Source organism: Cololabis saira, chromosome 17 (assembly GCF_033807715.1).
Source record: "Cololabis saira isolate AMF1-May2022 chromosome 17, fColSai1.1, whole genome shotgun sequence".
In the NCBI taxonomy this organism is placed as follows: Eukaryota; Metazoa; Chordata; class Actinopteri; order Beloniformes; family Belonidae; genus Cololabis; species Cololabis saira.
The window spans coordinates 28,017,220-28,029,819 of NC_084603.1; the positions used below are offsets into that span (position 1 = coordinate 28,017,220).

Sequence of the window (12,600 nt, forward strand, 5' to 3'; positions counted from 1 at the left end):
GTGCATGTTTGTGTGTAATATACACTTCAAGTAAGGAGGGAAAATTACAAAAAAAGGGGCTGAGTTTCGGTCTTGACTGTTTGATGGCCAGACAATGAAAATAATGATATAATGTCATAAGACCTGAGAAGAAGTATTAAAATCAACGGCTTAGTCAAGTAGACTGCTTTGCAGTTCTGAGGGATCTCTGTGCAAAAACTTGGGACTGAGACGGAGGTAAAAATGAGTCACCACCTGCATTACTTGTAGCCAAAGCACGTCACACAGCAATCAGGAGAACTGTTAAAGGCTGTATATGCTTGTGTTCTTATGGCTTGGGGACTAAGTGTGTGAGAGATGCTGACTGATTCTTTTGAGGCATTAAACCATCAAGAACACCAGTCAGAAGTATAGGTTTAGTTTAAGCCACGATTAAATAAAGTACAAAAGAGGATCGCTGTGAGCCACAGTTTATTTCTGTTTGGAAAACTGACACACGTGCAGCTGCTAACTTAGAAACAGCATCTGTATTGCATGTTATCAACTCACCATTAAAGTGAAACTCTCAGCAATGCATTAGATAGCACCGTTTTGAGATGGACCAAAGTAGAGTTTTAAGGTGGATGAATCCTTTTTTCCTCCCCCCCCCAGATTATTTAAAAAGGACTCTAAATTTAAGATGTTATTTAATTATTTGGATAGCTTTTATTTTGTGCTGCTATTTGCCGCCTACAACAACTGCAAGTTTCTGTTTCACAGAATCCTGATCGCAAGATACAATCTGCAGAGCTGGTTTCATATATTGCAGGCTCGCTCAAGCACTGCTGAGAGACGGATAAGAGTTAAATATCCTCAGACTGTTATAACTAAACAGATAAAGACAGAACAAATTGTCCACTGAGGCCACCAAACTATTGACAGAATAATTACCAGTATATGGCAATGTTCAGTGCTTGGGGGATATTTGATCTTTTATAGAAGAGTTAAATTATTATTTTTTTTATTATGTGACTTTTATATGATGTATGATGAACACTTCAGATGTTCCAGAAGAGCAGACATCATGTTATGAATTCAGTAGTAGTTCATTAAAACAGGCAGTGGCAGATGAAAGAATTCTCTCAGGGCCCTCAAGATGCCACACGTCTCACATGGGGGCCAAGTATTTGTCCAACCTTGGTTTTATATTTATACTGTATGGGTTACACCACTCACACAACAAAACAACAAAAAAGAGTAGACAATGGGTCTTGCCAATACTGCGTTTATTTTTCTTTACCCTGCACAGATAAAATACAGAGCATCTCCTCACAAAGAAATGTATGTTTATGCCTAAACACAGTTAAGTTACTGTTAATTAATAGCTAGCTGCTGGTCCTCAATTCAGAGCAGCACAGCAGACTTTATTTTCATTTTAAAATATTGGTTTCTATTTCATTTGAAGGAATATTTGCTTACCTTTTTAGCATTGTCTAACCTCCCTGGTCACCCGACCCTGCTCTCGCCAAAAGCCAGCCACAGTAACTTCCCTTCCCAGTTGCATCTGAAGAGGATCTGGCTGGAGACTGTGGAGAAAGGCTCAGGACTACCACTCCTTCTGTTACGGTTTTTATAACTAAAACATTTTTTAATGCAAGTTTTATTCCTATTTGGTTGATTAGTGCTACATGTGTGGAAATTGAACTGCATCCACCCAGAAATGATCATCATTGATGAACAAACGACAGATGGGGTCTCCACGGGGTCAGCCAGATTTCTGCTGGGGCCAATGCGCCTGTGTCCCTCCAAAAACCACCCATGAAAACAAGTTTATTCAAGAGTACACTTCAAAATAAAATAACATTCTGTTGCACATATTGCATTTTTTTTTTTTTTTTTTTTAACTACACTCTTTCGGAAAAGTGACTTATATCACCACACTTTTTGTTTCCCTAAAGAATGCATGGATACATTCAGTTTATGAATGGATTATGATTTGCATTTAATGTATTCATACACACATGCACCAAATTTGGTAATATAACCTTTTTATTAAAAAGCTGCAATTTAGCCCAACTAAAGGTTTAAAAAATGTTTTGTCTGCGCTTTTCAAGGTACAGTACTGCATTGTTTACATACAGGCACATATACCATAGCAACAACTATTGAAAGTATTTGTCTGACTCCCACACAGACACTTAAGATGAAGTGTTGGGATTTTCATTTTGAAATCATGCGTAATGAGTCTCTTTGACTCATCTGCAGACTCAATCTCCCACAATTCTCCCACAATGAGCACTCTGCTTTCTCACTGTGCACGAAGTTGACAAGGATGAATGTCAGCTGCTTGTACTGATTATCTATATCTTCAGTTTTTCAAATTCTAAACTATAACTAGAAAGGGCTACTAGACACCAGAATTCATTTATAACCTCACTGTAGGCATCATATTGGGTTTAGGTGTGGTGGATGGCCCAAATACAGTCATAATTATAGCTGTTGTAGTTCATCAGTAACAATTTTGTTCATTATTTTAAATACATAACTTTCTTAAAACAATTTTCCAATCCTGTAATGATGCATTTCTGTGGTCTAAGAAAATACTGTATAGAGCACTTGAGGTGTTTAGAAAGAAGCAACTAGCATCTGGTGCAATGATAACTATATGCTCTTCATTTCCGTTACTGCCAGTATGACTGCACACAACTAGTACGAAATGTTTGTGTGTGGGCACTCGTCCATGTCTCTGGGTACAGCTTTGTGTTGTGAAAAGTGTGGGAACTGCAGAGGAAGCTGTGTGTGTGTGTGTGTGTGTATGTATGCATGTGTGTGTGTATATTTATGAAGTTCCCATGACTTCCTCTGGATAGGAGACTAATCTGGACAGGGTGGGAGTTTTTGTATCACTCAGCGGCAGCTAATTTTTATACTGCAAGAGAAAACTGTAACATTGGGGTTAGAGTTACACGAACCTTGAATATCCTCAGACTGATACCAAGACGATACACTCTCAGGATGACACCAACATTTTGTTTTCACTTTATCTGTTCCACTGTTGTGTATGAATATGTTTAATGCCGGGCATGATGAGTTTTTAAATGTCAGAGAGACTGCCGGTCAGGCTGAGGCTGCTATAGTTTCAAATGCTCTCATTTTCCTCCCAAAAAAAGGTAATGAGATAGAATGAAACCATTTCCACTCAGCCCAAGTTATTTATGAGAAGTCATTGGCTGAACCTGAAGCCTTGTGATAAGTAAAAAAAATTACCATCTGTACCTGGGTGTCCTAGTTGTGACAAAACCAGTGCTTTCACAGCTGATTTCAGGGCATTACTCACAGATTGGGACCTTTTTTTTTTTTTCCTCCCACGTAGCTTTGCCAATGCTGCACTCAAAAAAGCAAAAGTCCTATGCCATGATTATCCCAGATGTGCAATAAACAACAGTTGCCTTATGAAGGCATTTTGTTGAAGTTTGTATTTTGGGAGTCCAACAAGTGAGATTGAGATGAAGGGACTGATGATATCATTGCTACAGACATCTGTGTAATATGTACGAAGTTGGACTTTGGATTTTCCAGACCTAACGTAAAACTTTAAAAGAGGGAGTTGGGCCTGGTTCTGGACAGCAGGAGTTACAGCAAGCAACTTCAGTCAACAACACTAAACCAATTCTACATGTTGGATAAGCAATACATGGTCTTCTGGCAAATCATGAACTCTCAGCACCTTGAAGTTTTTGATTCAACTTTTTGTGAATTAGGAAAATTTGATTGAGATCAAAAATGAGTCTTGTTAGAACGTCCCGGACAAGAAACTGGCAGTACATTCGTCAAATTACAACTAATATACTGTAGAGACACGGAGCACCTTCAAAGGCCCAAACAAAGCATTGTGACATATCAGGCCACTTTCCCTAAATTAGACGCAGGAGATAAGTTGATGATGTTGGTCAGGAAATTGTTCCGGTGTGTAATCTTACTGTAACAAACCCTCTTATCATTTCTATTTTCTCATGAAACAAATGGGCTACAGCAATTGTGGCAAAGTTTTCACTTGGAGCAACACTTACTGTTCTCCTTTTTTAGGGGGAATTATGTCAAAAATGTCCTTACTATAATTCTGCAGTTAAAATTAAGCTATTTTTTGACAGAGGTCAATGTGGCTACTAGAGAACTACGTCACATCCTCAATTTTGCATGTAACGTTAAGGAGGAGATGTAAATTCAGCCCTTAATCACAGTATTATTAGGAAGTTTAGTACGTAAAAAGCGCATGAGCTAAAATCAGCAACCACATCAGCTGCTACTCAGCTGCTTGTCACTCACAAGATCAGAAAGCATAACCTCCTGGTCTGACAACTAAAGCTAATGCAGAAGTGCCTCAGAACTCAGTAACCCAAGTAAGAAAAAGTCAGATTTCTTTAAGTCTGAGAGGATGACTCACTTGATTTATCAAATCAAACGTTTCTACTAATATTTGAATATGATATATTTAATGTAATTTTGAGTGAAGAGTATCAATTTTAAGTCTTAAACACAGTGACAGGATATTTATATTGTAAATATTGGCCAATTTAGTAAAATGTGGATATATTAAGGTCATAGTAGGGGTGGACGATATAGCAAAAATATCATGTCATAATTTAAAAAGAAAAAAAAATCACAATTTTACCACGATCTTAAATTGAAAAAATAAAAACGGACAATACATGTTGCTGAGGGTGATAATAATTTAGAGAGACTACTAGAATTGGGTTTAGAGCCATCCGACATGTTATTTAAAAGTAGGATAGCAGTGTATCATTGTCCTCAATGCAGAAGTGGGACCAGAAAAAACCTCCGGGAGTCGATGGCATAACTGCCGAAGTCCTTAAGTGCGGGAAGCCTGCTCTTCTGCACAGACTGCACAGGCTTTTATGCCTGTGCTGGAGAGAAGGCTCTGTCCCACAGGACATGAGAAACGCAAACATTGTCACCTTGTACAAAAACAGGAGTGACTGTAACAACTCCCGCGGCATCTCCCTACTCAGCATCACCGGCAAGCTCTTTGCTCGAGTTGCACTAAATAGACTCCAAGTCCTCACAGACTCACTCACCAAGGCCTTCGATCTGGTGAGCAGGAGCGGACTCTTCCAACTGGTGGAACGGATCGGCTGCCCACCAAGACTCCTCAGCATCCTCCAGTCCTTCCACACAGACATGAACGGTACTGTCCAGTTTGATGGGTGCACTTCTGAACCCTTCAACATCTGCTATGTTGTTTGCCAATGATGCAGCATTGGCAACACACACCGAGAAACACCTGCAGCTTCTCCTCGACCGGTTCAGCCAAGCATGTCAAGATTTCAACCTCACCATCAGTCTAAACAAAACCAAGACAATGGGCCAGGGGACTACAACCCCACCCTCCATCACCATCAACAATTACACACTGGAAGCTGTGAGTAGCTTCACCTATCTCGGGTCCACCATTACCAGCAATCTCTCACTCGATGCTGAGGTCAGCAGTCGGATTGGGAAAGCAGCTTCCACTTTTGGGAAATTATCATCTAGAGTATGGGAGAACAGCAGGCTCACCATTCATACAAAGGTACAAGTGTACAGAGCCTGTGTTGTCAGTACACTCTTGTATGGCAGTGAAGCCTGGACTCCCTATGCACACCATGACGGGAGTCTAAACACATACCATCTGCGTTTTCTGAGACGTATACTGGGAGTCACCTGGCAGGACAGGATCACAGACAGCGCAATCCTGGAGAGAGCACAGCTCCCCACCATGCTCTCCCTGCTGAAACAACGCTGTCTCCGTTGGCTGGGCCACGTCCGTCGCATGGACGATGGCCGCATGCCAAAAGACACTCTGTATGCAGAGCTAGAGTCAGGGAAGAGGCAACTAGGCCGCCCACTGCTCCGATACAAGGATGTCTGCAAGCACAACCTCAAATCCTTCAACATCAATCCAGCCACGTGGGAAGACGTCGCCCAGGACCATAAGAAATGGAAACAAGCTTTACAAAACGGACTGCAGAGCCACGAAACCGCCCTGGCTCTACACCGAGAAACAAAAAGGAAGTTGAGGAAGCAGAAAGCCACCATGCCCACACCAGCACCGGATTCAGCCCACACCTGCAACGCCTGCGGCCGCATCTGCCTCTCCCGAATTGGACTCACCAGCCACAGGAGAAGCTGCGTGAAGAAGTTCTAACCTCCTCCAGACACAAGAAACCGATGGTCTTTTGAGACTGTGATGCCGATGATGAATGCAGAAATGGGGCCAGAAAAAAAATCTTGAATGTTTGCAAGTCAGTTGCAATAACTGACGTCTTGTCTGTCAGTTTTCATGTTTTGCCAGTTTTTTCATTATTATTATTATTATTATTAACATTCGGTTCAGTATTCCAACTGCCTAGAAAGCTAGTTTGTGTAGAAAATCTCCTTCAAATTTCTTTCAAGCTTATTAAAGTGAAAGATTTCATTGCACTCTGACAGCTGAATTATGGCATTCAATAATTCTGAATTCAGTAGCTGTGGCTCAACAGCAAGATGTGTGCCCTGTTCAGAGTGGAGAACGATGCCTTCATGTGACAAGATCAGCAGGTAAACAAACATTTGTCATTTGTCCCTGTAGAGAGGCATCAAAAGGGCCAAACGGTGGATTGATGAGTATTTTGGCAACAAAACTCCAGGAACATGTGGCAGGGGATCAAAAGGACATGGACATGTCTCACCAGGGTAGCACCTTACTGGACACTCTGAACCAGTTCTTCACCTACTTCGACCAATACAATGGAGAGGCCTAAACCTATCCTGCTCTTCCAGAGAGGCAAGGCAAGTTCATTTATATAGCACAATTCAACAACAAGGTGATTGAAAGAGTTTTACAGAGACATTAAAACAGAGGCACAAAACCCCCATCCAGCTGGAGTAGCATCAGGTCAAAGCCATTTCATGCAACCAGCCCAGACTTAAGTCAAGACCAGCTTGTGGAGCTCTTCACCGCCAGTATCAACATCTTGCACTGCAGTCTGTGGTTCCCTCCCACCTTAAGTCAGCCATTCACTGTTCTGGTGCCCAAGAAGAACATAATGAGCTGCCTGAATGATTATTGCCCAGTTGCTCTAACTCCCATCACCACCAAATGTTTGAGAAACTTCACCTGTCTCAAGGTTTGCAGTGCCTACTGACCTTGATAAACACCAGTTATCATACAGGGCAAGCAGTTCAACAGACAATGCCATCATGACTGCTTTCCACAGACGTGCACAGCAGTAACACCTATGTGAGGATGATGCCTCTGGACTTCACCTTTCAGTACAGTTCTACTTCACAAACTGCTCCAGAAGCTGAGCAACCTGGGGCTGGCTCACTTTGCTCCTGGATACTCAGAGATCCTAGAATGTCAGGATGAGGGAACAAATCTTCTCCACTCTCATCCTGAACACAGGCACACCCCAGGTGTGTGTTCTGACCTCCCTCCTCTACTTCGTTTTCACACAACTGTTCCCCATTCACACCAGTAACACCATCGTCAAATCTGCTGACACCGTCATCATAGACCTGATTTAAGGACAATGGTAAGTCAGTCTACAGGGACAGCTGAGGCAGTGATGTGACGACAAACAACAACAACATGGACCTGAACAGAGCCAAGATCAAGGAAATGGTGATGATGGACTTCAGGAGATCCAAGTGGTCTGAGCACGCTGCCTTCTACATACTGTAGATGGACAGAAGGTAGAGACGGTGGAGAGCTTCAGGTTTCTTGAGGTCTACATCTCGGCCGACTTCACCTGCTCCACAAACGTCTCTCACCAGGTGGGGAAGGCTCGACAATGGCTGCACTTCCACAGGAAGGTGTGTCAGATCCACTGCAGCGGAAATCCAGTAGAATGAGCCTTCCCTCGCGGGACAATCCATTTCGCCTTCTTCCCCTCTGGAACAGGCCAAAAACAGAGACTCAAAAATGTTGTTTTTTTTACCCAAAGACTGTTAAACATGCCCCCTTCCACATGCTTAGAGTAGGTCTCCATGCAGCTTGTTTTTGTATATAGGTATTGATTCATGTTGTTTTTCTTCACTGTATTGTTGTTTTTTTTGCGCTGCATCTTACAATATAGTGCTAATAAAGAGCTGCTAAACTGTTTTTCGTCATTCTCATAACAGTGACAAAGATCTGTTCTTCTGCTTAAAAATACCTCACAGCATTCTTCTTCTAGACCAAATGAACCCACTGCTGTTGTGCACATATGACCATTAATGGGATTTAAGTTGATCAGCCTTGTGTAATGTTTGAGGTGATGCATAAATGTCAGTATTTTTAACTTGGTAGCAAAAATGGTTGATGGTTATTCAGATGCTTTTCTGTTAATGGAAAGTACAGCATGCCTGAAAGGAGCTTTAGTTGGGGTGGTGTGTATGGGTGTGATAGAAGTCAGTGTTTAATTTGTAAAGGAACACTATTAATCATAAGTTTTATCATCAACTCGTAGACATGACTTTCTTTTTGGTCAAGTAAAGTGAGAAAGCGGTTGTAAAGAAAGCATCTCTCCAGAAGCCATGCCTCTGGGAGTTCTGGGAAACGGAAAAAACAGTTTCTCTCTGAGTGGGTGCAGATTGTGTTTCTCATGAAACACACAGTGAGGTCAGTTCTCAAGTCTCCTCCTCAGGCTGTCAAACACATATGGTCTTCCTGCTTTTTAAGGCCACGGTGAATTCCATAGTCCCTCGCTCTACTTTAATCATCATAACCTTAAACGAGTAACCAAGTCCTGACTCTCAACCGACGCAAGTAAACCTCTCACTCTCTTTCCAATAGATCACTGTTTCCATGTCTGTGATATGAATTATTCCTTACAAAAATATGTACACAGACACGTTTTGAAGGGAAAAAGTTTGAGCAATGCGAAGGGGGTGTGTGTGTGCTTGTTTCAAAAGTTGGCCAGTCATTAGTAGAGCTCTTAGAGCACTGAGGAAGTGGTGGTTACGATGACTCAGCCAAACCATGCATTTCATTTTCTCCAGTCTCTCTGTGCCTCTCCCCCTGTCATCTGCTGCTCTCTCTACATTCTATTCATTCCTCTTACTGTTCTGGGTCTTAAATTTCTATCTTACTGTCATATTTTTTCACTCTTAGCCCTGATCTTTTTTTCTCTTCCTGTGATTTTAATCTTGACCTCTTTGGAGTTATATGTGTGTGTGTGTGTGTGTGTGTGTGATCTTTGTGTGTGTGTGTGTGGTATGCGTCTGTGTGAGTTTGATACTCAGCAATGTGAGTGGGAAGATAGCTGGCTTCCTTCAGAGTGATTAAAACATTCCTTCTCTCTTTTTTCCTCTCTTCTTTTTCTCTCCTCTTAGTGTTCATTGAAGACTTTCTGATGAAGAGGAGGATGAAGGAAGACAAACTGGTAAGTGAAAACTAGCTGTTCATAGGTGTTACTTATGTTTTTGACCTTTTTATTTATCAAGAAAAGAAGGAGTGCAGTGCTTGAAAAGTGCTTCTCATTCATATTTTACACATGAGAACTGGTCGAGGGTAGTGGCTTCAGCAGTCTTAGTTTGCCTGTCTGCTCTAAGGACTAAAACTAAGCAAAATAACTTTAACAAAGGGTTTCGGGTGCTTATTTGTAATACTCAAGAAAACAAAAAGGCGTAAGACTCAGAAGGAATCAAATTCATTCTCGACTTCAGTGATTTGGACTCTTTGATGTGGCTGTTTTAGTTCATTTTTTTCTCTTTAGACTTCATGAATGACTTGATTACTCATCTATTTTTTCTAAATGGATCACATTGAGTGATTTATTTATTTTTATGCAGAATCCAGCTTTGACTTTTGCAGCAAATCACTTAGACTGGGGAAATGCAGTGTAACTCTGACTGTGGATAATCACAGACGGTGAATTGTAACCTTTTTCTCAGCTTGTTGGCAGTCGGTCAGGTTGTGGAGAAATATTGGCTATGTTTAGCGAAATGCAGTCATGTAATCTTAGTGTGACGCAGTGGCCGCAGAGCTGAAGGGCTGAAGTGAAAGTGGCAGTGTCGTACTTCCTAGTGATTATTACTGGAGTTTTCTTTACATGGAAAAAGTTATTTATCCGTCTGTCTGTCCACCCACACCCGTGACCCTTAATAGGAATAAACGGGTGTAGATGCACCCACTTATTCCTTTCCAGGGTCGTGGGGATCTGCTGGAGCCTAGCCCAGCTCTCTTGGGGAAGACAGGGGTACACAATGGACAGGTCGTTAATACGTCTCAGGGCCACATATGGACAACCACAGCAAGGTGATTAAACAGTTATAAATCAGGGGCAGTGCAGGGCTCTTGAAACATTTGTTTACAGGAATTCATTTGTTTCTGACATTGGTGGCAATTTTGCAATTTTGTCCGCAGATTTCATCTGTGTTGTAGGATGTGTCATATCAATGTAGCATATATATATATACACACAAGAATAAAGCATACAAACTGCTTACCTTGTGAGTCAATAGAAATACCTAGTTTGAGTCAGCTAGCTATGGGTGATGACTCTTTTATTTCACATATCACATGCTCCATTCAGGTTTTGCAATATCTCTCAACACGGAGCAATGCATGCTTTTTGACATCTTTGGTAAATTATCTCCTGAAAGACAAAGCATGTCCTGAACAGAATACAAACTGCCTCTGTCGGTCAAGCAGTTGGAGACCATTTTTGACCTATAGGCTAGTGACAATGCCCCAAAAGATTTGACATACCCCTACCGGGGGTAGAACAAAACCTAACAATGTTTATCCTCATCGCTAAGGTCTCCCATATATGAAATGGATTCTTAGGTTAAAATTTTACTTTTTTTTGTGCAAACATTGTTAAATTGATACATATTGTTATACACCCCAAACCTAGAAAAGAACCTAAATACAGCCTGGCCGTATAGGAGTTAAGATGTATAAACTCATGTAGATTAATAACAGAAGCTCTGACAGCTTTGAAACTTGACATAATTGTGGTCAGGAAGTTGCTTTACCTATTAGAAAAACCTGGGTGTGAATATCTTGATGTGTGTTACATGTAGAGATATATATTGAAGACCTTAGAGATGAGGAAAAACATTGTTAGGTTTTCTACCCCCGGTAGGGGTATCTCGAAAACTAAAGCCCTTTTTGACAGTTTGTCACTAGCCTACTATGGGCAGTACTTCTGTTTACACAACTTATTCTATTGAGTTCTAAACCAATTCACGGGGCACTGTGGTGCAGCAGGTAGTGCAGCCGTCTCACAGCAAGAAGGTCCTGGGTTCCCCCGCCGGGGACGCTGTGGGCGCTGAATGCGTGTTAAGTTTCCCCAAGACTTCAGCACCCACACCCTGGGTGGGGTTGGCGAAATGGCCTTTATTTGTGGAGTTTGCGTGTTCTCCCCGTGTTCCCTTGGGTAGCTAATGGGAGCTACCCTCACAAAAACATGCAACAGTCCTGGGCTATGCCCCCTCTGGCCAGCCGGGGCGCCAGATGGGGTGGGGAGGATCTGGCCGGAATAACGTGATCCTTCCACGTGCTACGTCCGGCCAGAGAAACCCCACCCTGTCTGGTGAAAAGAACCGGCCTGCTCACTCCTCAGGATAAGGAGGAGACCTGAGTTCAGTGTAGGGCCTCCCGGGGTTGGTAGAGGGGAGCAATGCCCAGGACTGTTACTTAGGTAGGAGCACGGGTGATGAAAAAAGTGATGAAAAAAATCGGGGATAAAAATATTTAAAAAAAATAAACCAATTCACAATACCTGGCCATACTTGACATCCGTCCAATCAAAGATTACCGACTGGATTGCTCTGCTGATTTTAAATTCAGTTTTCCATCTGTAGACATCTGTTGTGTTTGACTGCACAGGCAGTGTAGTCTTTGCGTAGTACGTGCTACGAGCCGATTGTTTAAGATTTGCACATGTCTTGACTTACGTTAGTGAGTATTATTTTCTCCGTAGCTGTCGTATTTCTGACCCTAATTCATCAGAAATATTCTAACACTGTCTCATATCTTCTGCAATGTCATCCAGAAAGCATTAGTATGCGTCATCAACTGCCTTCATTGTGTGGGTTGGTTAGGTTTAGGCCTGCTGTTTAGGACACTCATTTCAAACATGTATTTGTTGTCATTAACCACCCTAAGAAAGCGATATGACTTAAGTACACAAATCAATGGGACATCTCAGTCAATTATGATTGAAAAGGGAATAAACGCTGCACTGCGCTTTGAGCCCTTTCATACGCAGACTGCGTTTATTAACCTGACAACGACTCGCCATGCTGATATGAAGCATAAGTGAGTACCGTGGATAATTTTCTTAATTTTACTCTGTCAGACTGAGTAAATACTTTGTTTTCTGTTTCTCGTTGCATAAGTGTTGTATAGGTTTCAGATTTTGTTAGGTAAACAGACATCAGGGTTGACCACTGGATAAATGAGATGGTGATTGGACAGTGGATTGTTGCCGTTTCTCCATACATGGCTCTGTAGCTTTTTTTTTGTTTTGTTTTACAGATTGATTGTATTATACACAAGCTATCTTTGGCCCGTGAATACTCAGTTGAGTTTCTGTGATGATAAACGTTTTGTTTGAATAGATCATTTTTTCAAAAGAACATGCTATTCATATGTTGTTACGAAATTAGAAG

At 41.7% G+C, this 12,600-nt stretch overlaps 1 long non-coding RNA gene across 2 annotated transcripts in view; it reads left to right on the top strand.

Annotated features, from left to right (window-relative positions):
* The window catches only part of LOC133463912 (uncharacterized), an 81,069-nt gene that overhangs the window by 15,405 nt on the left and 53,064 nt on the right, over window positions 1–12,600 (top strand). For both annotated transcript variants that reach the window (XR_009784389.1, XR_009784390.1), the window contains exon 2: window positions 9,313–9,362. This is a non-coding gene — a long non-coding RNA (uncharacterized LOC133463912). The remainder of the gene's footprint in view (window positions 1–9,312; window positions 9,363–12,600) is intronic.